The sequence below is a fragment of the Elgaria multicarinata genome, chromosome 8, assembly GCF_023053635.1.
Source record: "Elgaria multicarinata webbii isolate HBS135686 ecotype San Diego chromosome 8, rElgMul1.1.pri, whole genome shotgun sequence".
In the NCBI taxonomy this organism is placed as follows: Eukaryota; Metazoa; Chordata; class Lepidosauria; order Squamata; family Anguidae; genus Elgaria; species Elgaria multicarinata.
Window position 1 is genome coordinate 2,827,006 of NC_086178.1, and position 27,739 is coordinate 2,854,744.

Here is a 27,739-nt window from a genome sequence, read left to right on the forward strand (position 1 = left end):
GCTGGGGAACATGGGCGGGAGGGTGCTGTTGCACTATGCCCTTGGTTATGGGCTTTCCAAAAGGCCACTGTGTGCACAGAATGCTGAAACGCAGAGGCCTTTGGCCTGATCCAGCAGGGCTCACTCTGATGTCCTTCCTGCCCCGTCCTTGGTCTCGTAGCCATACGCTGGACCAAGCAGCCCATGGCAGAATTCTCCGGCAGAAGATCGCCTCCACTGCTGCCACATTGCTTCATGTTTCCCTGCCCCCCTGTTCACCCCTTGCTCGCCCTGGCAGACAGCCGTGCTCACACAGAGGCTGCTGTATCTCCTAAAGTGCCACCACAGGGTTAGGCTGGAGACAGGTGCTGGGCGGACGCCTGGCCTGCGGCTATGCAGGGGAGAGGAGGGGGAGCGGAGAAGGAAGAGGACTGAGATGACTGCATTTCTGGTTAAATACAACAAAACACCTCGCCCGGGGCTACGGGTTCCTCCGAGGAACAGCAAAGCAAATACCAGGCTCCTCCGGCAAGGCTGGGCTGCCACCTGTCAAGTGATGTTTGACAATCCCTAAAAGGGGCGAAAGACAAACTTTCCCCTGTTTCAAGAACAATCTGTTTGCACAGAGTCCCCAAAGGAGCAGGTTCTGGCCAAAAGGCTTTTGTGAATGAGTGAGTGAGTGAGTGAAGGGGGGCGTCGCAAGAGCGCCAGGAGAACGGCATATTTGTGGAGGAGCCACGAGGGCAGAGAGCACTTACGGCAGGCCTTGAGTCAACAGCAGATTAGAGCCACACGCCAGAGTTGCACTGAATCGCATGACGAAGCCGCGTGCCTCGGAGGCAGCGGGCTGGGAGGCAGGGCCCACGTTCCTCTGAGGCAGCCCCAAACGCGACTTTGAAGAGGTGCATGCCTCCCAGCAGCTGAGCAAACGCTCACGAGGGCGAGAGGGAAGGGGGCAAATGCTCACGAGGGCGAGAGGGAAGGGGGCAAACGCTCACGAGGGCAAGAGGGAAGGGGGCAAACGCTCACGAGGGCGAGAGGGAAGGGGGCAAATGCTCATGAGGGCGAGAGGGAAGGGGGCAAACGCTCACGAGGGCGAGAGGGAAGGGGGCAAACGCTCACGAGGGCGAGAGGGAAGGGGGCAAACGCTCACAAGGGCGAGAGGGAAGGGGGCAGACGCTCACAAGGGCGAGAGAGAAGGGGGCAGACGCTCACAAGGGCGAGAGGGAAGGGGGCCAATCCAGCCTACGAGCCTGGGTGAAACCTCTTTTTCTCCCAAGAAGACAACTCTTCATTCTGGAAACCAAAACCCCTCCTACGGCTGCATGTGGTGTAGTGGTTAGAGCAGTGCTTCTTCTCAAGCTTTTTTGCTCCATTCCCCCCTTTCACCATTGTTCAGAATATAATTCCCCCCTTCCCAATATAGTCTAACTCAAAAGGTGCATTCCAAATAATATGCATATAATATTGAGAATCTTTTTTTTTCCTATATTAGTCCCATTTAAAGGGGCAACGCAAAGCATGGCCCCTTTTCCATTCTCAGCTCCCATGCTTTGTGTTGCCCCTTTAAATGGGAAGCTCGAAACTTCTAGGATTGTTAGGGAGGGAGGGAAAAGAGAGCAAAGCCCTGGCTTTTGCAGACGACATGACACTTTTCTGGGACGTTTTTAATAACGTGTAGGAAGACATAATCTGCAGGACATCATACTTTGATGAATAGTGGTCCCAATTCCCCCCCGGAACCCTAAAATTCTCCCCTGGGGGGAATTCCCCCCTTGTTGAGAACCCATGGGTTAGAGGGTCAGACTTAGGGGATCTGGGTTCTAGTCCCCACTCGGCCATGGAAACCCACTGGGTGACTTTATTTTAAAAATTTATTTATTTATTTAAAACATTTATATCCTGCCCTATATCATTAAGAACTCAGAGCGGCGTACAGATAAAAACATACAGTATAAAACAATAAATATGCACAGTTAAAAACAAATTAAACCACGATCCAAGTTAAAATAATATATAATTTAAAAGCAGTAAAAGCAGTTAAAACAATGTGCCAGTGAGTTTAACCATCAAAGGCTTTGTTAAAAAGCCATGTGAACCGCCCAGAGAGCTCCAGCTATTGGGCGGTATAGAAATGTAATAAATAAATAAATAAATAAATAAATGTTTTTACTTGGGCCAGTGGCTGACTCTCAACCCGACCTACCTCACAGGGCTGTTGTTGTGAGGATAAAATGGACAGGACCTTGTAAGAGGCCGAGGGTTCCTTGTAAGAGGGGAGAAGTCAGGCTAGAAATGTAATATATAACTATATAAACTTACACACATGTATACACACAGCAATTAAAAAAAGCAGCCAAATACCCTTTGATTAAGTCCAGTGTGCATGTCAAGAGGGATGTTTCAAGAAAAGTATACTGAACACACACAATGTTCCACACAGGTGTCCCTTTCCGCAAGATTTATCCTCTTTTGAAACTGGATAAGTTTTCTTTTGAATTTTGAGAGATCAATAGTTCAAGAACACAGGGATATACAAATCTTACAGGTTTGCTATTGCTAGGATACTGGAGTTCTTAAAAACTTGCTTCTGTCAAAGATCAGTACAATAAAACGTGAGACACAGCAGTGATGGCTAAATTAATTCCTTATATTAGAACCAATTTGGGTAGTGATGGAATCAAAGTGAATATCTTTTGTTAATTATTATAATGTGAACTCTCTCTCTGCCTGCCTGCCTGCCTGCCCTTTAAAATTCTTGTTGAAAAGTTTTTATCAACAAAAGGTACGGGTGTCTATTTTACGAAGACTCCAGGAATAAGATGTGCGCATATTGTACAACACACTGGCACTATTTATTAATTAATTTATTATTTATTTATTAATTACATTTCTATACCGCCCAATAGCCGGAGCTCTCTGAGCGGTTCACAAAAATTAAAAACATTCAAAGTATAAAACAACAGTATAAAACCATACTATAAAATGCAATATAAAAGCTCAACCAGATAAAAAAAGGAACCAATGCAAAATTACAAATTTAAAACACCAAGTTAAAATTTATTTATAGACTGTTAAAACGCTGGGGGAATAAAAAGGTCTTCACCTGGCGTCTAAAAGCATATAATGTAGGTGCCAAGCAAACCTCCTTAGGGAGCTCATTCCACAGCCGGGGTGCCACAGCAGAGAAGGCCCTGCTCCTGGTAGCCACCTGCGTCACTTCCTTTGGCAGGGGCTCATGGAGAAGGACCCCTGAGGATGACCTTAGGGTCCGGGCAGGTACATACGGGAGGAGGCGTTCCTTCAGATAGCCTGGCCCCAAGCCATTTAGGGCTTTCAATGTTAATACCAGCACTTTGAATCGGCCCGGACCTGGACTGGCAGCCAGTGAAGCTGGAAAAGGACTGGCGTGATGTGGTCTCGTCGGCCAGTCCCTGTTAGTAACCATGCTGCCCTGTTTTGTACCAGTTGAAGTTTCCGGACTGTTTTCAAAGGCAGCCCCACGTATAACGCATTGCAGTAATCCAAACGAGAGGTTATCAGCACTGTTTTGTTATAACTAACTACCATAAAACGTAAAAAGCCTTAAAAAAGTAATACATCAAGAACTAATGCTTCTTTTCCACATAGACCTCAGCTTTTGCACTACTTACCCACATTGGGTCGCCAACGTCCGCGTCCTGCATCCGAACGCAATCCATACTGATCTCAATTTTGTTTGCAGGGCCATTTTCCGTGGGCTCCTCTAAGAAATTCAGGTCAATTGGCTGAACGGCACATATTGGCCTACAAAAGGTAGGAGAAGCTGGTGGGTACCGAACACGGGTTCCGCTGGACATCAAAGACAAACCCCAGAGAAATCTCAGGGCGCTCACTCTAGGTCACCTCCTGCAGAGGAGCACTCCCGTAATCCTGTGACCACCCAGAACATGGATGACGACGTGGTTATCTGCTGCCTGAGTATCCTCCACCCTTTAAAGTGCACATTTAATGCTGACTCAGGATTAGTTAATACAGAGGATGTGGTGAGACTTGGAACATAGAATCATAGAATAGCAGAGTTGGAAGGGTCCTACAAGGTCATCAAGTCCAACCCCCTGCTCAATGCAGGAATCCACCCTAAAGCATCCCTGACAGATGGTTGTCCAGCTGCCTCTTGAAGGCCTTGAGTGTGGGAGAGCCCACCACCTCCCTAGGGAACTGATTCCATTGTCGTACTGCTCTAACAGTCAGGAAATTTTCCCTGATGTCCAGCCGGAATCTGGCTTCCTTTAACTTGAGCCCGTTATTCCATGTCCTGCACTCTGGGAGGATCGAGAAGAGATCCTGGCCCTCCTCTGTGTGACAACCTTTTAAGTATTTGAAGAGTGCTATCATGTCTCCCCTCAATCTTCTCTTCTCCAGGCTAAACATGCCCAGTTCTTTCAGTCTCTCTTCATAGGGCTTTGTTTCCAGACCCCTGATCATCCTGGTTGCCCTCTTCTGAACACGCTCCAGCTTGTCTGCATCCTTCTTGAATTGTGGAGCCCAGAACTGGACGCAATACTCTAGATGAGGCCTAACCAGGGCCGAATAGAGAGGAACCAGTACCTCACGTGATTTGGAAGCTATCCTTCTATTAATGCAGCCCAAAATAGCATTTGCCTTTCTTGCAGCCATATCGCACTGTTGGCTCATATTCAGCTTGTGATCTACAACAATTCCAAGATCCTTCTCGTTTGTAGTATTGCTGAGCCAAGTATCCCCCATCTTGTAACTGTGCCTTTGGTTTCTATTTCCTAAATGTAGAACTTGGCATTTATCCCTATTAAATTTCATCCTGTTGTTTTCAGCCCAGCACTCCAGCCTATCAAGACCACTTTGAAGTTTGTTTCTCTCTTCCAGGGTACTGGCTATCCCACCCAATTTGGTGTCATCTGCAAATTTGATCAGCGTTCCCTGCGATACTGTGTCAGACACCTGGCCCATCTAGCCCAGTATTGTCAACACTGACTGGCAGCAATGGCTCTCCAGGTGTTTCAGGGACGTTTTTCCACCCCTTCTTGGAGATAACGAGGGATGAACCTGGGATCTTCTGCATGCAAAGCAGGGGATCTTCCGCTGAGTTATGGCTCTTCCTACCTAAAGAACTGACATGGCCTCATGACCCACGTTCTGGGATAAGTTTGTGTTGCTTTGATGGAATATAAGTAATTCATTATTTTGGGAGTGAAGAGGCACTCCAAGCACTGGTGGAAGATTCAGGATTGGTGGGAGATCCAGGACAAATAAAAGGAAGGACTTCTTCACACAGCACATAACTTATGGAACTCACTACCACAAGATGTAGTGATGGACATCACTTGGGACGGCTTTAAAAGGGGGTTGGATAAATTCCTGGAGGAGAAGGCTATCCATGGCTACTAGCCTTGATGGTTGTGTGCTACCTTCAGTATGCGAGGCAGTAAGCTTGTGTGTGCACCAGTTGCTGGGGAACATGGGCGGGAGGGTGCTGTTGCACCATGTCCTGCTTGTTCATCCCTGGCTGATGGCTGGTTAGCCACTGTGTGAACAGAGTGCTGGACTCGATGGACCCTTGGTCTGGGTTTATTCCTGCACTGAGCAGGGGGTTGGACTCAATGGCCTTGTTGGCCCCCTCCAACTCTGCTATTCTAGGATTCTATGATCCAGCAGGGCTCTTCTTAGGTTCTTAGGTTCTTAAAGCTCAGTTTTGTCAGAACTGTTTCTGAATCTTTTTTTAAATATTAATTATTTTGATATGGTTGTTTTTATTCTGCTGTTCACTGCTCCAAAGCTTTGGATGCAGAAATGTATGCAAATATTGAAAATAAATAAATAAAATGATAAAAAGAGATGACGACTTTCTATGTTTCCATGGATAACCTCTCGTACCAATGTTATGGCTTAATAGTGAATCAGCAAAACTGGGGCTTGTGGTGGTTCTCTCGATTCCATCTCGAGGCTTGTATCCAATTGTGTGTTTTGCCTTTTTCTTTTCACATTTCCATGCATATTTCTCCAAACATGAGACATGAGAGCACTCTTCAAACACTTGAAAGGTTGTCACACAGAGGAGGGCCAGGATCTCTTCTCGATCCTCCCAGAGTGCAGGACATGGAATAACAGGCTCAAGTTAAAGGAAGCCAGATTCCAGCTGGACATCAGGAAAAACTTCCTGACTGTTAGAGCAGTACGACAATGGAACCAGTTACCTAGGGAGGTGGTGGGCTCTCCCACACTAGAGGCCTTCAAGAGGCAGCTGGACAACCCTCTGTCGGGGATGCTTTAGGGTGGATTCCTGCATTGAGCAGGGGTTGGACTCGATGGCCTTGTAGGCCTCTTCCAACTCTGCTATTCTATGATTCTATGAAATGTACACATCAGCTGTGCGCACCTTTGAAGTGTACACGTTCTTCTTCCATTGATTAAAGTGCATTTGTGCACATTTTTTTCAAAACTATGCCTTTTTCCTTCTGCAATTTTCAAAAGTATCCATGCTGTCAAAAGCAGGGGGTGAGGGTTTGTCTGTGAATCACATCGCAGGCTTGTAAATGGACTAACATCAGTTTACGTCTAAGTTCAGTTTTGGGTAAATCCTGATCAAAACCAAACTGAATCAAATTCATCATATACCCTCAGGCCCAGAAACCCTTCCAGCTGAAGAAGCAGATTGGAATCCCCAATCCATCCACTGCCCATTTACTCCATCTTTCTACTTACTGCTCCAGGATGTCCCAGAGGTGCTCGAAGAACTCCGGGTGGACGTATTCCCTCGTCTGTGAGCCCTGCGACATGGTGGAACGATAATAACTCTCCGTCCAGGAGAAATGTCCCGGGGTGTCCACAAACCTACAAAGACCCAAAGACGTTCAAAATCCTATTTATTTATTTTAAGTTGCTGTTGTCATTGTTTCTTAAGTCTACTTTTCAATGTAATAGGATCCCCCAAAGCGGACGGAAAGAAACAAAAAAGAATAACCAATTATTTAAAACAAACACAAACCTCTACATGGGGCAGCCTTTGAAGACGGTCCGGAAGCTGCAGCTTGTGCAAAATGCGGCGGCCAGATTGATAGCTGGAACAGGGAGGTTTGAGCATATAACACTTGATTCTGGCCCGCTTGCATTGGCTGCCTATACGTTTCCGAGCCCAATTCAAGGTGCTGGTCTTAACCTATAAAGCCCTACATGGCTTGGGACCACAATACCTGACGGAACGCCTCTCCCGACATGAACCTACCCGTACACTGCGCTCAACATCTAAGGTCCTCCTCCGGGTGCCTACTCCGAGGGAAGCTCGGAGGATAGCAACAAGGGAGAGGGCCTTCTCAGTGGTGGCCCCCCGACTGTAGAATGATCTTCCCGATGAGGCTCGCCTGACGCCAACGTTGTTATCTTTTCGGTGACAGGTCAAGACTTTTCTCTTCTCCCAGGCATTTAACAGCATTTAACAACGCTAAGTTTGTTTTTAATGGACCCCAGAATTGTTGTTTTTAAATGGATACTCTTGTTTTTATACTGTTTTTATGTGTGTGTTTTTTAAATGTATACTTTTAATGTTTACTATTTTTAATTGTTGTTAACCGCCCAGAGAGCTTCGGCTGTGGGGCGGTATATAAATGTAATAAAATAAAATAAAATAAAATAAAATAAATAAATTAAGAGCAGTAGGTTAAACAGTGTTGGAAAACTCACACAGAATAAAAAAAAATTTAAAGGAAAAAAAGAGATGGAGGGGCTTCCTGGTACATGGGAAGACAGTGACCCTGTTCAGACGACACACTAAACCACAGTGGTTAAGCGTTTTGAACTTAACATTATGGCTGAGCGTGTCATGTGAACCCTTCCAAACCACGGTGGCTACATAACCACGGTTTAAACACACTCACTAACCGTTTTGATGGTGCTATATAAATAAATAATAATAATAATAATAAAAGAGTTAGTGGCCTAACCATGGCTTAGCGTGTTGTCTGAACAGGCCCACTATTTTAGGAACATAGGGCCAGGATTCTGCAACAGCCTTACGGAAGCTCAAGAGTAAGTTCCAATAGAGAACCATTTTCTTTTTTGTCCCAGACAGCAAGTTGTAGCCTGTCCTTGAATAGGAAGTTCTATCTGTGTCTCTACAGCGTACAGTCACCAATTAATTTATTGTTCAGGAAATGTGCTTTCAGCGGTGCAGGTTGAAAGCCCTCACCACTTGTATGCTTGCAAAAAGCCATGTTTGAATGAAATATCTCAACACATTAACCACCTTAATCTATATAGAACAAAACATGGTGGGTGTGAGCAGGTAGAAATAAAGGACTCTACCACTTTGGACTTAGGAATGGTATCGTTTCCAAATGCTGCTTTAATGAAGCTCAGAGAGAGAGAGAGATTTTCAAAAAGAAATGCTATTATTACTATTGCTATTATTATTATATATCACATAGGCCCCTGCAAAAAGAAAGCTAGGAGGCTAGTATCTATAGAGGAACTTTCCAAAAATGCACCCACCCTCACAGCCCATTAAGGTTGTACCAGGTCAGACACAAGATCACAAACTTGCACAGACACACAGCACAGGTCAACACACACACACAGGCCACAGATTGCAAAAAGCCAAGAGCAAGCACCCTGCAAAAGAAGGGCCCTTTGGGTAAGAGATGTTCTAAGCCAGTGAGCCAAGCTGGAAGACCGAAAGGAAGCCAACCCCGCCGTCTAGATCCCGCTTCTGTTGAGACATGCCCTTACCAGAGGGTAGAAAGAGTTCTCGCTCGTTCAACTGATTGGAGAGGCCCAATTAGAGGAGCAGGAAGTTGCCCCGCCCTGTTCAGCTCCTCCCACAAATCACTGCCCATCAGAAAATTAACTGCATCAGGCAGGGGGTTGGACTCGATGGCCTTGTAGGCCCCTTCCAACTCTGCTATTCTATGAGTCTATGATCTCTCTCTCTCTCTCTCTCTCTCTCTCTCTCTCTCTCACACACACACACACACACACACACACACACACACACCTCTCCTGCAACCCCAACACACAACATCACATCTCAGTGAAATCACCTGTGGCTGGAATGACAGCTGCTGAATGAGCAGAACCATTTCACTTCCAGCAAGTTTGCACACCCTACAAGGCCTGTGCCCACCTCCAGCACTCAAAAGATAGTTAACCAATTCTTGCCACTCCCACAAATGACACACACACACACACACACACACACACACTCCTAGGAAAGTGTCAATCATGAAAACTAGAGTTTACAGAAGTTCTCCGCATTCCATCACGAAGCCCAATTCCAAGGCAAGGCCATTTCGCATTCTGAGGTTCGTTTGCTTTTCACACCAAAGTCCATGCGTGTTTCCGGGTGCATGTTTCCAAACATACGTCTCAATCGTGCACATTTCGAAATGTATGCATTTTTAAAATGTACCGCTCTTTAAAATGGACCCATTCTCCTCCCACAATTCAAGTGCATTTGTACACATTTTTGAAATGCACACGTGCTGTCAAACACACTTTTTTGGAGGATCCGTGAATCACATTGCACACTCAGAAATGTCGGGACTTTTGACCACAGATTGCAGCCCAACCTCCATGTTCTGTCTAGAAAGTGCACACTGGAAAATCCTGATCAGAAATGAAATGAAATGAATTTCCATTGTATCCGTATGTCCCAGTCTGGCTTTGCAACAGTATGGCCTCCAACCCTGGCTGGAGGTCACATAACCCACCCTCTGCAGGAACAAGGCATTCAAGGTTGTCTTATCCAACCCATCACTTCTGCAACAACCCATCTTGGGTTCATTCACAGGTCGGTCCCTTCCTGCAGGCATGCAAGGAAGAGAAGTCACCTGCAGCCCGAATCCTGCCAGAGGACGTCGAAAAACAAAGTTCAGGCAGGATGTTACTTTTTACACCACACAGGGTCTTTAATTACAACAACTAACAACAACACCTAGCACACAAGTAATATAAAATCCCTAACAGGCCCAGTTCTCTAAAATCTATAATCAAATAAGTCCAACACGTTTCTTCTTCTGTGGCTAATAGCAAACCAAACCCAAAGGCTGTGGCTCTAATATGCAAAATTTTAAATGAGGGAGAAGCAAACCTGCAGACGCCTTTTCTAACAGTCAGGAAGTTTTTCTTTAACTTGAGCCTGTTATTCTGTGTCCTGCACTCTGGGAGGATCGAGAAGAGATCCTGGCCCTCCTCTGTGTGACAACCTTTTACGTATTTGAAGAGTGCTATCATGTCTCCCCTCCATCTTCTCTTCTCCAGGCTAAACCTGCCCAGTTCTTTCAGTCTCTCTTCATCGGGCTTTGTTTCCAGACCCCTGATCATCCTGGTTGCCCTGGTCTATTACACACACACCTGGTGTGTGTGTAATAGATCTCTCTCTCTCTCTCTCTCTCTCTCTCTCTCACACACACACACACACACACACACACTTATTTATGTGGCCACCCTTGGTCAAATTTCCCCCTTCTTATGGAACAGGCAACAAAAGGATCAACTCTCCTAAGTATTTCCCTTGCTAGTCGCCTGGATGCATTCGTCAAAGGCGACCAGATGGGCACAAATCAGAGCTCTTTCCCCTGTAAGCAGAAAGCCAGTGCTCTGTTGAAACGGTACCTGCCGAGGAAAAACAGCTTCCAAAGCTTCAAGCTAACATGTTGCAGAAATGGGCAAAAAGCACACGCTATGGACGATGCATCAACAGACCTATATGAAAGCAGGGTGTGCGGGATTCTCCCTGCAAAAAACACATTGATGTGTAGGCAGACTGCAAGGGAATTGGCTGCAACACAGCCGCGTTTGAGAGGCAGCGAGCTGAAAGTGTCCACCTCTGGCTGGCAGCAACTCCTCAAAAGCCTGAGCTACTACAGAAATGTAGCAATAAAAGATAAGAATTTAGGAGCAGAGTTTGGAAGCTAGGGTCAGGGGAAAGGCAGTAGGGCCTGTATGATTTCAGGCTGCGGGTGGCGGATGCCACCTCAGTACTCTCCACTGAGCGACAAAACCCTGCAAGTAGAAATGTAGTCCATGCAGAAAACAGGCTGAACCTTTCTCTTGGAGGTGCAAAGACTTCCAGCTGGGGGAACGAGGTGGCCACCCCTGGGTGGATCAGCCACTTCCGCTGCCAAGGCCTGCTGCATGTGTAGAATGAATGGGCTGCTCTCTCAGTGACCTTAAACAAGATCCCAATTATAGCAGGAGATGCAGATTTTAGGGGATTTTTGGTATGGGAACCTGGGGTTCCTCAGCTGAGCTGGGAACCTAAAGGCTTATAGCACTTCCCCCAGCCTGCTGCCCTCCAGAGGTGTTGGACTACAACTCCCAGAATACCCCAGCCAGTAAAATCCCTTCACTTTTGAATGTGGATATAAGACTGTTGGGCAGATTTATTTATTTTATTTATTTATATCCCGCTTTTTTTCCTCCAAGGAACCCAAGGCGGCGTACATAATCCTCCTCCCCTCCACAATCATAATTGTGATTATTATTTCCATTTCACAGACAGAAAAACAAACTCGAGTCCAGCACTCCCAGCAAAAGCCATTCGACAGGTTTCTATTTTTCTCTCCTTAGTAGAAGTTGTTATTTTGTTGTTGTTGTTTTCATTTATGGTAAGAAAAAGAAAGACAAAAAGAAGATGAGGGAAGAAAGGAGAAAACTTCCCTTAAAACTCTGTGAATGAGGCAGCGACATTGCATGATAAAAGCCTGCACCCCAGGAAATAATAGGGTTTCCCAAAAGAACCAAAGATGCTTCTGTTGACCAGATCCAAACCACGTTAGAAAGGAGGTGGGGAAATCAACCCCTTGGAGGTTGGAGGACTTCCACTGCCACCCTGGTTCCATTCACACAACCAGCAACATGGAGGAGAGAATCAGAATAACAACTTTCTAATAAACCTGCTTCAAAGGGTTATCTTTTTACCACCCTGTAGTATCATCATTACTGCTAAACCCTGCCCAACTCCACACAGCATTCCTAATTACTGAGAATAATCAACCTTTGAGTACCTGTGAGATATAAGGAAGAGCATCAGAATCAGTGCAAGACGTGGTTGGAGGAAAGTTTGCAAACTCGCTCCAAAGAATACGATTTGCTGTTTTTTTGGTTTTGGTTTTTCCCCAGAAGGCTCCGTCTAACTGCCCCCCCCCCACACACACACAACCCACTCAAGAACTTATTTAAAAACCTATAATTGCAACGCTGATGCTAGATCCCTTACTTCCTTTTCTGGGCCTGCCAAGCAAACAACGAAACAGAAGTGTTTCTGTTACGCAGGCTACAAACTGACCTAACGCTGGTTGTAAACTGACCTCAGTTTTTCCTGATGTATAATGGAAAGAAACCTAACAAGTTCACGTTCCCTTTGCTAGCTCAGGCATTTCCAGCAACGGACTTGCTACAGTTTAACCTCATCACCTTTCCAGAAGAGCTCCTTTACACATGCTAATTCGTTTAAACACCTGCAGACTTCAAATTCACCATCACCTACCTGCAATTTTCTGCTTCCACACAGAAGCCTGCTCTGTCTGCTGTGAGTTCAAGCATATAATTTTGTCCTCGTCCAGGTGGGGTGGAGAGGGGATGTGTGGGGTTTGATTTAAACTGCTGTGCACCCGATGCAATGTAACATGGAGTTTGCATCATAGAATCATAGAATTCCCTTTTCAATACAATCCTTTTTAAAAGAAAGCGAAATACTGGGGTACTAAGGAAAAACTGAGTTATTTATTATATTCAACCAACCCATATGTGATACAAAGGGTTGCACTATTTGCAGTGAAAGCTAATAGCTGTAGAGTAAAGTTTTTAGATACTATTGGTGTGTGTTGTTATAAAGATTCAGAGATGTAAATGAAATGTCACTGAGAAGCAATTAAAGGTTTCTGTGTGTCCGCTGTGCTCCTATCTTACTATCCTTTTAGTAATGCATGTTACGTTTTTGATAGCTCTGTAATTTTTAACCATATGTAATTTTTATCATGTATAGTATAGCAAAATGTCAAGTTTGTATGTGTTGCAATGATCTGTGGATTGAGCAATAAACATATTGATACAACTGTTAAAGATACAGGAGCCCTGTCCTCCTTTTCATAGGGTCACCCTATTTTACAGATTCAGGGATTTCCTGACAATTGAGCGTGTTTTTATTATGATTGCTTTCTGGATGCTGGTGTGGATGTATTTTGGTAGGCCCAGTTTCTGAAAGTTTTTTTGTATAGTTTTTTTATGTGATGCCAGTGACTGATGTGAATAATGGAATAATAGTGACCTTTTCCTGTTGCCGTAGTTCTCTGACTTCCATGGCCAGTGGTGTATATTTTTCTCTATTTTCTTCTTCCTTTTCAACAACATTTTTGTCATTTGGTATTGCTATGTCGATGAGGTATGTGTGATTTTCTTTCTTCTTTTTAATTAATTAATTAATTATATTATTATTATTATTATTATTATTATTTTATTTATATAGCACCATCAATGTACATGGTGCTGTAGATTAGCACTGAGATTTGATCACTATCCCTCAGGCTGCCTTCAATGCTGTGTTCTCCCTGCAGGATACGTATGCATGCTTTGGGACAAAGTTTTGTTGCCATTCTGTGGCTAAGAATGTCATGCATCAGCAGTGACAAGCATGATTGGTAGCTCCATAGGGAAAGGAGGAAGCATGGACCACTTAAAAGGGACAGGACTCACACAAGGTTGAACATTTCCTTCGTAGTGTAAAACAAAACCTATCTGGTAAGGGACATGGCTTTCTCAGTGGGGGCCCCACACCTTTGAAACTCCCTCCCCAGGAGATACATATGGCCTCATCTCTACTGGCTTAAAAAAAAGACAACCACAAAGACAATAGATGCTTAAAAATCTTTAGCTGCAATTGATGCTTAAACATCCTTAGTTGCTACCGCTGCTTCTGCGTTCAAATGTAATTGTCGTGCTCATGTTTTTACAACATTGCAAGGGTGCAATCCTGCGCATGTTTAGACAGAAAAAAGTCCTTCAACTCCCATGCTGCCTGGGGGATGCTGGGAGTTGTAGGACTTTTTTCCTGTTTAAACATGCATAGGATTGTGCCTTAACTATTTGGGGTGGTGGTTAGACCTTTTTTTTTTTTTACGTTGCTTTTATTCTGTTTTGGTTTTTTAAGGGTATGTCTTATGGTTTGAATTACTATGAACCTTCCAGAGAGTTTTGGCTACTGGGTGGTCATAGAAAGGCGAGCAATAGCCAGGCAGATTACTTTAGATGTGATGACATAACTAACAGCTCTACGCCTCTTTCTCCACCATTTCATGCTTCACAACTGCTTCTGTATTCCTAATAGGGTGACCATGTGGAAAGGAGGACAGGGCTCCTGTATCTTTAACAGTTGTGTAGAAAATGGGTGTGTGCTCTCCGCCCTGGAATTATCAGTTAACTGCAGACATCCGCGGAGCGTTCGATCTTCCAGAGCAGAGATTGGCTGCTTCCAAACACATCGATTAATATCAGAGCGGAGATGCGCCCAATCGCAGCTTCTAAAGTCTCTGACATTATCCTACTGCTGCGTTTGTGTCTAAATTAAATATCTCCATATTTGGAAGATGCTGAGTGGGGTGAGAGGTAGCTTTGATATTGACATCTGTGGCTAACCAATTAGGAATTGCCACAGCGCTGCCTGTAACCGGGTTCTGTAACCGGGTGCAGCAAGGGAGTGCATTTTTGCTCGGACGCATAGAAGTCAATCATCCACACTTCTACAAGCTTTTATTATTATTATTATTATTATTATTATTATTATTATTTATTTATTTATTTATATAGCACCATCAATGTACATGGTGCTGTACAGAGTAAAACAGTAAATAGCGAGACCTTGCCGCATAGGCTTACATTCTAATAAAACCATAATAAAACAATAAGGAGGGGAAGAGAAAGCAAACAGGCACAGGGTAGGGTAAACAGGCACTGGGTAGGGTAAAACTAACAGTATAAAGTCAGAACAAAATCAAGTTTTAAAAGCTTTAGGAAAAAGAAAAGTTTTTAGCTGAGCTTTAAAAGCTGCGGTTGAACTTGTAGTTCTCAAATGTTCTGGAAGAGCGTTCCAGGCGTAAGGGGCAGCCGAAGAAAATGGACGAAGCCGAGCAAGGGAAGTAGAGACCCTTGGGCAGGTGAGAAACATGGCATCTGAGGAGCGAAGGGCACGAGCGGGGCAATAGTGTGAGATGAGAGAGGAGAGATAGGAAGGAGCTAGACAGTGAAAAGCTTTGTAGGTCAACAGGAGAAGTTTATATTGGATTCTGAAGTGAATTGGAAGCCAATGAAGAGATTTCAGAAGTGGAGTATCGTGGTCAGAGCGGCGAGCCAAGAAGATGATCTTTGCGGCAGAGTGGTGAACAGAAACGAACGGACTGATGTGAGAAGAAGGAAGGCCAGTGAGAAGAAGGTTGCAGTAGTCCAGCCGAGAAATAACCAATGCATGAACAAGAGTCTTGGCAGAAGAGACAGACAAAAATGATCGAATCCTGGCAATATTATACAGGAAAAAACGACAGGATTTAGCTACTGCCTCAATATGAGGAATAAAGGAGAGCGAGGAATCAAATATAAAGCCAAGACTACGAGCTTCCTTGACCGGAGTAAGCGTAACATCATTGGCAGTAAGAGGGAATGAGAGATGAGGAGAAGGTTTAGGAGGAAAAACAAGCAATTCAGTCTTTGCCATATTAAGTTTCAAACGACGATGAAGCAACCAAGCTGAGATATCTGAAAGACATGCCGAGATACGATCGTGAACATCAGGAGAAAGATCCGGAGATGAAAGATAAACTATTACTCCTGTTGGCTGGTTGGGCTTCCAGTGAAGGGGTGGATGGGGCTTTGTCCAATAGATCAGGAGGGCACCGGGTTGGAGAAGGCCGGAGTAGAAACTTCCACCAGCAGCAGTGTAGCTCTGCATCAGCAAAGGATAAAAACTCCCTCCATAAATCCGCATGGGTGGATTAACGTATGTCTATGTCTGTTTGTTTAAGGGGGATAATGGTTTGAGGGGGGGGAATTTAAAAAATCCTTTAAAAAATCAAGGGATGAATTGATCTGCTACAAACTTGGCACGCCTAAAGCCCTCCAAAAGAGCTATCATCGTGCAAAATTTCATCTCTTTATCTTTAAAAATGAGGGAACTGGAAGCATTTAATTAATTTCCATTGACTAGACAAGTTTTCTGAAAACGAGCAATTCTCCGACGGAGTAAGGGGAGCCATTCTGAAACTGGGGCAGAGAATCGCCTCAACGGAGCTCTGGCTTGAATTTTGAGGCAGAAAAGACCCACTTTGCACATTCCTAATAGAAAAGGGAATTGTCCTTTGTATGCATGCAGCACCTGGTGAAATTCCCTCTTCATCACAACAGTTAAAGCTGCAGGAGCTAAACTAGAGTGGCCAGATACAAAAGAGGGCAGGGCTCCTGCAGCTTTAACTGTTGTGATAAAGAGGGAATTTCACCAGGTGCTGCATGCATCCCAAGGACACTTACTGAAATTCCCTTTTCTATCCAACTGTTAAAGATACAGGAGCCCGATACTCCTTTTCACAGGGTCACCCTAAGTGGAATGCCGCAATAGCCAGTCTTACACCCCTCCCTGCTGCTATAGCTGCATGGCATGGAAGGAATTCAAGAAGGGAACGGTACACCATCGTTGCTCCTCCAGGCCGAGAGAAGTTCTGTCTGCTGAATTTGGGGCAGCGTTAAAAGGCAGATAAAATGATGGCAGCCTTATTCCATGGGAGCCATTGCTTTACTTTCCCACAGGAAGGTGTCCAATCTAAAATAATACTACTGACGGAGCAGGATTGGCAAACATGGTGACCTGACCCTTGGCCAAGTCACATAACCACGTCAGCATGTGGTGGTGGGGGAGATAGGAGGATGAGTCATCCCCCTTTTCTTCTGCCAGGGCTCCTTTGCCTTTAATTGCTCTGCTACAAGCAGAAATTCAACAGGTGAAACAGGTCAATCCCAGCCATGCCTAGCACCCGAGCCTGAGTAGATCAGGGCCCGCAGACGCAGGGAGAGTCCTCGAAGCGCCCCCCATGCCTGCCCGCAGCCTCGTTGTGGTTCCGGTGACTTGACAGCAGGGTTTCCCAAGCCAAATCACACACCCCAATCCTCAAAGGATCCCCATTTGAACCTGACTGCTGTTCCATTGATGCTTTAGGCAGGCAGGCAGAACACAGGGTCACGGCAGAGGCAGCGATAAACATCCATTCAGGCCCGTGTGCCCGTCACCAGCCCCTGCTCTCGGTGGTATTTTTAGTCCTTGGGAGGGAGGTTTTATAGAGCATGCAGCTCACCGCTCGAGGAACTTGGCAGCCACGGGCCTGCTGGAATTCCCCCTGCCCTGCATTTTAACATGCCGCTGGTTTGTAGACAGCCCTGTGGAACGAAGCGCGCAGCTGTGCAAGGGGAGGAGGAGAAGAGTGGGCCAGGGATGGTGCAGGGTGGGCTGAGCCGGCCTCATTTCTGGCGAGGCGGCGTGCCGCTTGGAATTCCCCTAACTCTGCAGGGCTCCAATGAGCCCCTCCGCCCCCAACTCGGGCCACAAATAATGGCAGCTGTAGAATTAAGGCGGTTGGAGCCCCAGTGCTTAATAATAATAATAATAATAATAATAATAATAATAATAATAATAATACATTTCTTACCCGCCTCTCCACTTGGATCGAGGCGGGGAACAACTGCGAATATAAAACACATAAAAACATAGTATACATGATTAAAACATCCTAAAAACATCCTGTGCTGTAAAAAAAAGAGTGTGATTTTGCCCTGCAGTGGCCCCAGTTGGAGCGTTTGTGTTGGCCAGGGTGTAGCAGAGCCGGGTTTCGCAGAGTCGAAACCCCGGGACTTTTTGACCAGCAGGGACGGTGATGCCATCCGCCACCCCCTCGGACTTCCTGGTTCCCTCCGAGTTTATTTCTTTATTTCATTTTTAGCCCACTGTTTTTCCTCCAAGGAACCCAAGGCAGCGTACATAATCCTCCTCTCTATTTTATCCTCACAACAACAGCCCTGTGAGGTAGGGTGACCCTACGAAAAGGAGGACAGGGCTCCTGTACCTTTAACAGTTGCATAGAAAAGGGAATTTCAGCAGGTGTCATTTGTATATATGGAGAACCTGGGGAAATTCCCTCTTCATCACAACAGTTGAAGCTGCAGGTGCCCTGCCCTCTTTTGTATCTGGTCACTCTAGTATAGCTCCTGCACCTTTAACTGTGGTGATGAAGAGAGAATTTTACCAGGTTCTCCATATATACAAATGGCATCTGCTGAAATTCCCTTTTCTATGCAACTGTTAAAGGTACAGGAGCCCTGTCCTCCTTTTCATAGGGTCACCCTATCTGAGGTAGCTTGGGCTGAGAGTTTGCGACTGGCCCAAAGTGCAGGGAATGCAGAGAGTTTCTGCTATTGGGCGGTATAGAAACGCAATAAATAAAGAAATAAAATAAATAAGTACTGGCAACCTGGGAGGCTGCAGGGCAATGGGGAGATATATAACAGAAAGAAAACACATACACCGCCTTTAGCCAGCTCAACCCACCACCCCTTCCATTGAGACAACGAAGAAAGCCTCTTTCACCAGGTAAGAAAACTTTCAGGAAATTAGAGGACAGATATTGCAACAACTTGTAGGGTGGACCATATGAAAAAGACAGGGCTCTTGTATCAGGAGCTACACTAGAGTACAGATACAAAAGAGGGCAGGGCTCCTGCAGCTTCAACGGTTGTGATGAAGAGAGAATTTCACCAGGTGCAGCATGCGTACAAAGGACACCTGCTGCAATTCCCTTTTCAATACAGGTGATTAATAATAATAATAATAATAATAATAATAATAATAATAATAATTCTTACCCGCCTCTCCACTCCGATCGAGGTGGGAAACAACAATAAATGATAAAATACATAACACTCAACTAAAACATAATATACATTGTTAAAAACACCCAAAAATCATTTTAAAAACATCTTAAAATTCCACTGGATAGGCCTGCCGGAAGAGATCAGTCTTTATAGCGTTCTTGAATGCTAGTAGGCTGTGAAGTTGACAAGTCTCCTCCGGCAGGCCATTCCACAGTCTGGGAGCAGCAGCAGAGAAGGTCCTCTGGGTAACAGCTGTTAATCTAGTTTTTGCTAGCTGAAGTAGATTTTTCCCATATGCAGGAGCCCTGTCCTCCTTTCCATATGGTCACCCTAGCTCCATCTTTTCCCTGGAGCTGGACATAGATCCCCCATCCACCCGCCGCCATCCCTGCACTGTAGAAGATGTAAAATGGGGACCAAAAAGAAAAAGGAAAAAAGGCCGCCCTGCAACCCCCTGCCAATGCTGAGCTGGACCTGTGAAAAATTTTTGGGAGAATCATAGAATCACAGAATCATCGAATAGCAGAGTTGGAAGGGGCCTACAAGGCCATCGAGTCCAACCCCCTGCTCAATGCAGGAATCCACCCTAAAGCATCCCTGACAGAGGGTTGTCCAGCTGCCTCTTGAAGGCCTCTAGTGTGGGAGAGCCCACCACCTCCCATGGTAACTGATTCCATTGTCGTACTGCTCTAACAGTCAGGAAGTTTTTCCTGATGTCCAACTGGAATCTGGCTTCCTTTAACTTGAGCCCGTTATTCTGTGTCCTGCACTCTGGGAGGATCGAGAAGAGATCCTGGCCCTCCTTTCAAGTATTTGAAGAGTGCTCTCATGTCTCCCCTCCATCTTCTCTTCTCCAGTCTAAACAGGCCCAGTTCTTTCAGTCTCTCTTCATAGGGCTTTGTTTCCAGACCCCTGATCATCCTGGTTGCCCTCCTCTGAACACGCTCCGGCTTATCTGCATTGTCCCTGGCAAACGGGGACAGTCAGGGAATATGGTCATGCTTTAGTTTTTGTGTTGTCTTTTTATTTTTTACACTTGTGGCTTGTTTATGTATATTATAGAGAGCAAAAGAATATTTCCTGTGGTTTGCATGGCAATCTGTACCAACATGCACATTTTCCTCTCCATCTCACCTCCTACCCCAAAATCCTTTTGATTTCAGTGGTGGGTGAATTTTAAGCGAGTGGGCTTTAGGGTGCACATGTGCGTGGGTCGGTGTGGGTGTCCTTGTTAAAGGGCCACAGCAAACACTGGGTCATCATAGGTTATATCTACACTACTCTTATAATGTTGCTAGTGTCCCTTTCTAATGTGGTTCTCTGTATCGGTTCTCTGTATCACGGGGCACACTAGCGTGACTTACATTTAGCTGTAACGTTACTGCAGGGCATATTGTTAAACCCTTTCCCTTGTTTTCCCTCTTCTCTGAGAGTAGCAGAGTTGCTGGGTTTGCTTCGCCCACTGCCTGCCTCGTTCCTAGCCAGCAGTGCAGGGCAATAGTCATAAGCACACACAAACTCTCTCCCAAAACATCTTAACAGAAGTCCCAGGGAATTGCCTGAATGCATAGGAACCAGCTACTTTGCTGAAGCTAAGCTGGGCTGGGTCTGGTCAGGGTTTGGATGGGAGACCAAATTGAAAAGTTTTAGCAGCAGCCTTGTTTTGGACTGGGAGCAGAGACCCTTGTTAATTTTCCTGCACAGAGCTACAGCGATCCTTTGAGCGCTCCTCAGCTCCTTTGCAAAGAGGGGGGAAATGTTTTTTAAAAAAACATAAAAAATCAACCGATGACCCAATTCGATTCAAATTTGGTATTTGAATTACTGTGCCAATTTTGGTGCCTTTATCTATAAAGCTTACGCAGATGTAAGCATTTGTTTAAAATCCTGCTCCTGTGCCCACAGCAGCGGCTCGGGCGAATCTTTTGCAAAAGGAGCACAATTAAGGCAGGAGGCCTGGGAGTACTTCACAGTAAAAGCAGATTCTAAGGTGGAAAACTTCTGAGTCCTTTGCATGCAATTGTCAGTGATTGCACAGTATAACGCTGGTGTGATTTATCTGCTGTAGCAGATAAGATAGCAAAAGGGCGAAGGAAGGAGAACAGGAAGTGGGCGGAGCAAACCCAGCAGCTCTGGGTTACGAGAGGAAAATTACCGGTAGAACGAGGCACATGGATCTGCAGCCGCGCTGGAACTAAGAAATAGAACCTATAAGTACAACTCATTTGCAGCGTTGGAGACCCAGGGTCACGTGACACTGTGCCTCACAGTAACCCATTCAAAACGTTAGAATAACATCAGTGTAGATTCCCACCGAAACACGAGTTTGGAAAGAACCTCAAACCTGCAAAACCAAACCTTGCAAACAATCCGCCGGAGGTGTCCCTGCGCCATATCCTTTACGTTCTTCTTTCTGATGAGGGCACTGGCAAAGACTGACCATTTTCCAGCATGTTTTGCCAGGGCAGGATCTACGCTACTGCTTTAAAGCGCTTTATAACAGTTTTATAGCGCTTTAAAGCAGTTAAAGCGCTTTGGCGCTATAAAACTGTTATAAAGCGCTTTAAAGCAGTAGTGTAGATCCGGCCCAACAAGAAGTGAAACAAATTTGCTTGGGGGAAAATAAGAAGAAATGGCATATTTGCAACTGAAAAGCTGTATCTCAAACCTCTAAATTCTTGCGTCAGTTGGAAACTTGATCGCAGCTTTGCAGTCGCTACCCTGGATTGGAAACTTGGGGGGCCATAACGGGAGAGGGACGGGGGGCTTCATGTCCTGCTTATGTGGGCTTCCCGGAGGTGTCTGGCTGGCTGCTGAGGGTTGCCAGATGCTCCGTTAGAAGGACTGTTCCAGCAAGCCTCTTGTTAGGTTGTTAAGCCAGGGGCTGAAACATGGAGCAGATTCACTGGCCCAGTGACATTGGAGTCACCAGCCTCTGCTGAAAGGACAGGTGTTTTGTTGCCTCTCTGCTTTCTGGATCACAGTGAATTGCAGAAGCCAGGTGGGTTTGAACATCCATTCTGCATCCAGCCCGACTCCAAGTCCAATTCAGAGCGAACATGCAATCAGCGTTCGTGCGTAGGACGCATGCCGGCCCTTGCTGCCATGTGCTGGGGTGGCAGGTTTATCGCCAAAGGTTGAACAAACCTAGCGGTATGTGTCTTTTTTGCCTTCTCCGCAAGCACTTGGGGTTCTTTGGATTGCAGCTCCATGAGAGCATGAAGCACAGCGACGCTTTGGCAAACAGGTGCCGAGGGGTTGTTAACACAGGTCATGCAAGGAAGGCATTCCCCAAATTCAGGCACCGTGAGGGAAGCCAGAGTGGCAAGAAGCTAGATGACATCATGTGGGCAGGAGGGGGGGTGATAAAAGAGACTTAAAAGAAAAAGGAAGTCACAGCAGATGCTGGCTGCTGCATCCCATGACGGAGTGCGCAAATTTAGAACTATAATCTCAGGAGAGAGGGTGTGGCGTCCTGCCCCCCTGTGTCGTCTCAACTTCACCTGAGACGCTCACAAGCTACCTAGAATCATAGAATCATAGAACAGCAGAGTTGGAAGGGGCCTACAAGGCCATCGAGTCCAACCCCCTGCTCAATGCAGGAATCCACCCTAAAGCATCCCTGACAGATGGTTGCCCAGCTGCCTCTTGAAGGCCTCCAGTGTGGGAGAGGCCACAACCTCACCAGGCAACTGGTTCCATTGTCGTACTGCTCTAACAGTCAGGAAGTTTTTCCTGATGTCCAGCTGGAATCTGGCTTCCTTTAACTTGAGCCCGTTATTCCGTGTCCTGCACTCTGGGAGGATCGAGAAGAGATCCTGGCCCTCCTCTGTGTGACAACCTTTCAAGTATTTGAAGAGTGCTCTCATGTCTCCCCTCCATCTTCTCTTCTCCAGGCTAAACATGCCCAGTTCTTTCAGTCTCTCTTCATAGGGCTTTGTTTCCAGACCCCTGACCATCCTGGTTGCCCTCTTCTGAACACGCTCCAGCTTGTCTGTGTCCTTCCTGAATTGTGGAGCCCGGAACTGGACGCAATACTCTAGATGAGGCCTAACCAGGGCCGAATAGAGAGGAACCAGGACCTCACAGCCCAGCAACCTAGCCCTCAGTTTCCCATTCCGCTGCCACCATTAATGGTTTTCTCCTCAGATACTACTCCATAGACCACACCAGTTGTTTGTCCCGTATGTACCTGCCCGGACCCTAAGGTCATCCTAAGGGGTCCTTCTCCACGAGCACCTGCCAAACGAAGTGAGGCAGGTGGCTACCAGGAGCAGGGCCTTCTCTGCTGTGGCACCCCGGCTGTGGAATGAGCTCCCTAAGGAGGTTCGCTTGGCACCTCTGTTATATGCTTTTAGATGCCAGGTGAAGACCTTTTTATTCTCCCAGCATTTTAACAGTCTATAAATAAATTTTAACTCGGTGTTTTAAATTTGTAATTTTGCATAGCTGCTGTTTTATCTGGTTGAGCTTTTATATTGCATTTTATATTATGGTTTTATACTGTTGTTTTATACTTTGAATGGTTTTAATTTTTGTGAACTGTCCAGAGAGTGGGCGGTATAGAAATGTAATAAATAAATAAATAAATAAATAAATTGCAAATATAATTTGAATTTATTAACTCAAGTAAATGCGTGTACAAGCTTCATGGTTACCTCAGTGCAAATGCATATGGTGACAAAGTTCTAAGCTTATTGGTTTCCGTCACGTCTTTATTACAAGGTTCCATTATAGAATCCTAAAATCCATCTACTTCTCTCTACTTCACAGAATGCTAACCTACACACGGTATCTCTCACTCTCTTCACAGACCATCTCCCTCCCCTCACTCCCTTGACTATATATAGATACATTTCTCTAGCTCCTCCCACTCTTACTCAGTGTCGTGTTTCTCAGAAAACTCCTGCTTTTGATGGGAGGCAAATGATGAGGCCTGCTAGATAATCCACAAAGCTTTTATTAAGCAACAAACATCTGTTCTACCTGAAGAGTCTAATCTCTTGTAAACTTCCCCCTAGGCAAAACTATGCAAACTAAGCAAGACAATTGTCCGTTCAAGAAGACTAGGAAGCCACTTCCCAAACACCCGTAACTTCAGAGAGAGTGGTGCGGAGGCAGGTTCTGATGCAATCCTAGTTGGAATGATTTTCTCACACATTCCTTCCGCTCCATGCGTTTGAGCTTCTGGCGGACACTAGCATCAGCTAGCTTGTCGGGGCTCTCTCCTCCAGAAGAAAGCTCACTTTCCACTGAGTGTGTAGGATTTTGCCTTGAGGAGTTAAGCTCTGGAGAGGGCTGACTCTCAGCTGGGGAATCGCCTGTGAGAGCTTCCTCCCCAACTGGTACAGGCTGGCTGGTGTCTGGCGCCTCCTCCTCTAGGTCCGAATCTGATTCTGATTGATTACCTGAAACACCTTCTCTCAAAACAGGGGCAGTAGGGTTAGACGTGACAGCCAGCCAATCTGCACTCCCCCTCAACCACCCAATCAACACTCAGGCATTGAACCCCCCCCCCCTTGAGGCCTACTTATTTCCTGAACCTTATACATAATATAAACAATAACGTTGTATATATATTTACATTTATAGCATATAAGGCGGCTGAACATCACAGAGGGATCGTGGCCACACTCTTTCGGCGTGACGTCTAAGGAGGCTGGAGGTGTTGCGGCTGTGCAAAATATCTAACCCTCTATTAGGAACAGATAATATCATATTCACCAGCACTTGCTTGTAATGAATAGATCAATATCATCTTCAGTTGGGAACAGGCCAAACGGCAGCTTAGTCCAGTCCGTCACTCAAAGCCTGGCAGGTTTCTGTTTACAAGCCAGCATGCACAGATTTGAACAAATGCGCGTGTGGCACGCATACTTTTGAAACTTGCGCATGTGCACGCTGTGACCAACGAGGAGGAGGAGGAGTACATTTCAGAAATGTGCACAATGGATGCGTACGTTTTGGAAAAGACGCAGGAAGCCACGCTCAAATTTCATGTGAAAAGAAACAGCTTGCGATCTGATACGGACGGAAGGCGGGACATGGTTGGGGTTGGGATTGGGATTGGGAGGACCTCAGCACGCTTGTGCACTCATCCAAAAGTGTGCAAAATGGGGAGAAACGCGTTCTCAAGATGCTGAACTTTTTAAATTATTATTAGGTCGAGATCCCTGCCTGACGCGTTTATCAGTGGCCACTAATAAATCAGTGAAAGGCATTTTGTTGTTAAGAAGAACTCTGCAGAGCACTTCCTACAACCCTCTGAAGAAGGCCTAGTAAAAATACAGGCTGAAACGTGTCGGTCTTCTCAACCTAATATATATAAAATAAAAAGTTCAGCGTCTTGAGAACTCGTTTCTCCCCCTTTTGCACCTTTTTTGGACGCTTTTCTCCTCCCGCTTTTTGCTTTTCATCCAAAAGTGTGCCATGCACAGAACATGGAGGGCGGCAGGGGCGTTGGCACTCGGTGGTTGAGCGCAAACTTGTCCTGTACCGTAAAAGGTTCCAGATTCCAGAATTTAAATGTTTTTCGATGATGAGGATGATTTGTGTCCCGCCTTTCCCCCCAATACTGGGACACAAGGTGGCTTTACAAAATTAAAACATACACAATTAAACCATCTATATATATAAAACACTTAGGTATGTTACCGTTTCGCCACGCCCACTTTGCCTTCAGGAATTCTAGAATGGCTTCAGCTGATACAGGTTGCTAAGCAACAGTAACAAAGTATAACGTCAGCTGATACAGGTTGCTAAGCCCCTCGCCCGACTCCTTTGGGCTTTCCAAGGTAATCCTACCCCCCTTTCTGCCTCCTCACTCCCCCCCCCCCATGAAGGGGGTAGCACCACAGTCTGGAGCATGAGCGAGGCTCGGCTGGGGCCCTTGGTGGCCGGGCAAGAGGCCGCTCGCCTGCTGCGAGCCCAGGCCCCGGCTTAATCTCATGCAAGCTGGGCGGACGGCCCAAGGCTGACAGCAACTCCGGTGAGAGGGGGACACCTGCTCCACCTCCCTCCAACCTCCCTGCCCCCCAGGTCTGCCAGATGGCGCTGTATCGGCAGCCTCCAAACAGCCCGTGCCCCCCTCCAGCCCTTCTGGGTCCAGGCTTTCTAAGGTAATCCTACCCCTCTTCTACCTCTTTGCTCCCCCCCCCACGAAGGGGGCAGCGCCACGGTCTGGAGCATGAGTGAGGCATGTCCGGGGCCCTTGGTGTATGCAAATGAATACATAAATAAAATGCAATGATATTTAATTAATAAACTTTAAGATATGCTACAATGGCGTATGTTACGCCAGGTACAGCTAGTATAAATAGAAATATACAAAAGTTAAAAAATATAATTAAATCTGCTGCAATATTAAAACATTTAAAATTCACATTTAAAAATAATAATTCAACGCATAAACAGAGGTCCAGACTATTTGCCAAAGCCCTGCCAAAACAAAACAAAAAGTTTTTGCCTGCCTCTGGAAGCATAGCAAGGAAGGGGCTAGTCTAACTTCCCTGGAAAGTGAGTTCCAGAGCCCTGGAGCAGCCACCGAGAAGGGCCCTCTGCTGCATTCCCAACAAGGGCTTGTCTATACAGCTTGCTTACCCTGACTTAAATGCGCATATTCACATTTTAGGACACATGACGCAGCCGTATATCTGCCGTAGCGCCGGGTTTTTAACGCGATAATGTGCATCTTCGCATTTGCGATTTACCAGGACTTTTAGATCATGTCTGAGTTTGCACCACGTTATGGTTATGTGTCTTTGGGGGAGTTATGTCGGATTTTGACATGTAGGCGGAGCTTTCAGGGTAGAACAACATGATTGGCTGATTTCCCACCAATCGTCTGCCTCGTTCCTTCACGCTGGTTTTAGTTTGAATTCTCTGATTCTGCGGAGCTCTGCAGAGAAAGCTACTTTCAAACAAATGTATTTTTTTATTTATTGCATTTCTATACCGCCCAATAGCAGAAGCTCTCTGGGCAGTTCACAAAAACAAAGAGGGGGAAACAGGCAGCCAGACGAAGGAAAGGTGTTCTGCTGCCTTGTTCCTTCCCCTCTGCTGCCTCATTCCTTCCCCCTCGCTCCCGGTTTGTCTGTAATATGAATCTGCGGAGCTCCGCATATAAAATTTATAGCTTCGCTCAACTCTCCTCCGTAGCTTCGTATATGCGATAATGCCCATGTGGACATTATAAAAAAAATATTCAGGAAATAAATCGGTGTTGCTGCTGCAGTGTGACGCTCTTTACCTACATTCGAATCAATGAAAATTTGGGTTTATATTTAATGAGGAGCCATCCCGCTGTCGTATAGATGGGGGCCAGGTGTGCCTGTGATTTTTTTGAGGTCTCTTTATGTACACTACCCTAAAATCCTTTGGAGGACGAAGGCACACTTTTATACCTTTTCCAAATAAATAAAACATTTGATTCCATACTAGAGGACCAAGCCCAAGAATTGGCTGGCTAGTCCAAGCCGACATATGAGATTCCAAGCTTTTAATTTTACTGCAGAGGTAGATGAACTCTGCTGAGGTCACCTCCGATTAATTTGAAAATGATCTCAGATTCAGGAGGACTGAGATCCGTTTTCCCAGCCACTCCAAGGCTACAATAACAATGATGAGGATGTCATGCAAAGCAGGTAAGTGTCCCAAAACAGGCATCATCAACCCGGAGCCTGCTTCTTCTCAGAAGAGGGAAACAAAATGGCGGTGGCAAGCAGAGAACCGGCATTGTCTACAAACCTATCTGAGTTCTTGTAATCGCTGGGCCATTTCCTGGTCTTCTTCATCTTGCCAGGTTTTAGCATCTCTCAGATAAATAGAACACGGGCAATGATGCCTCTCC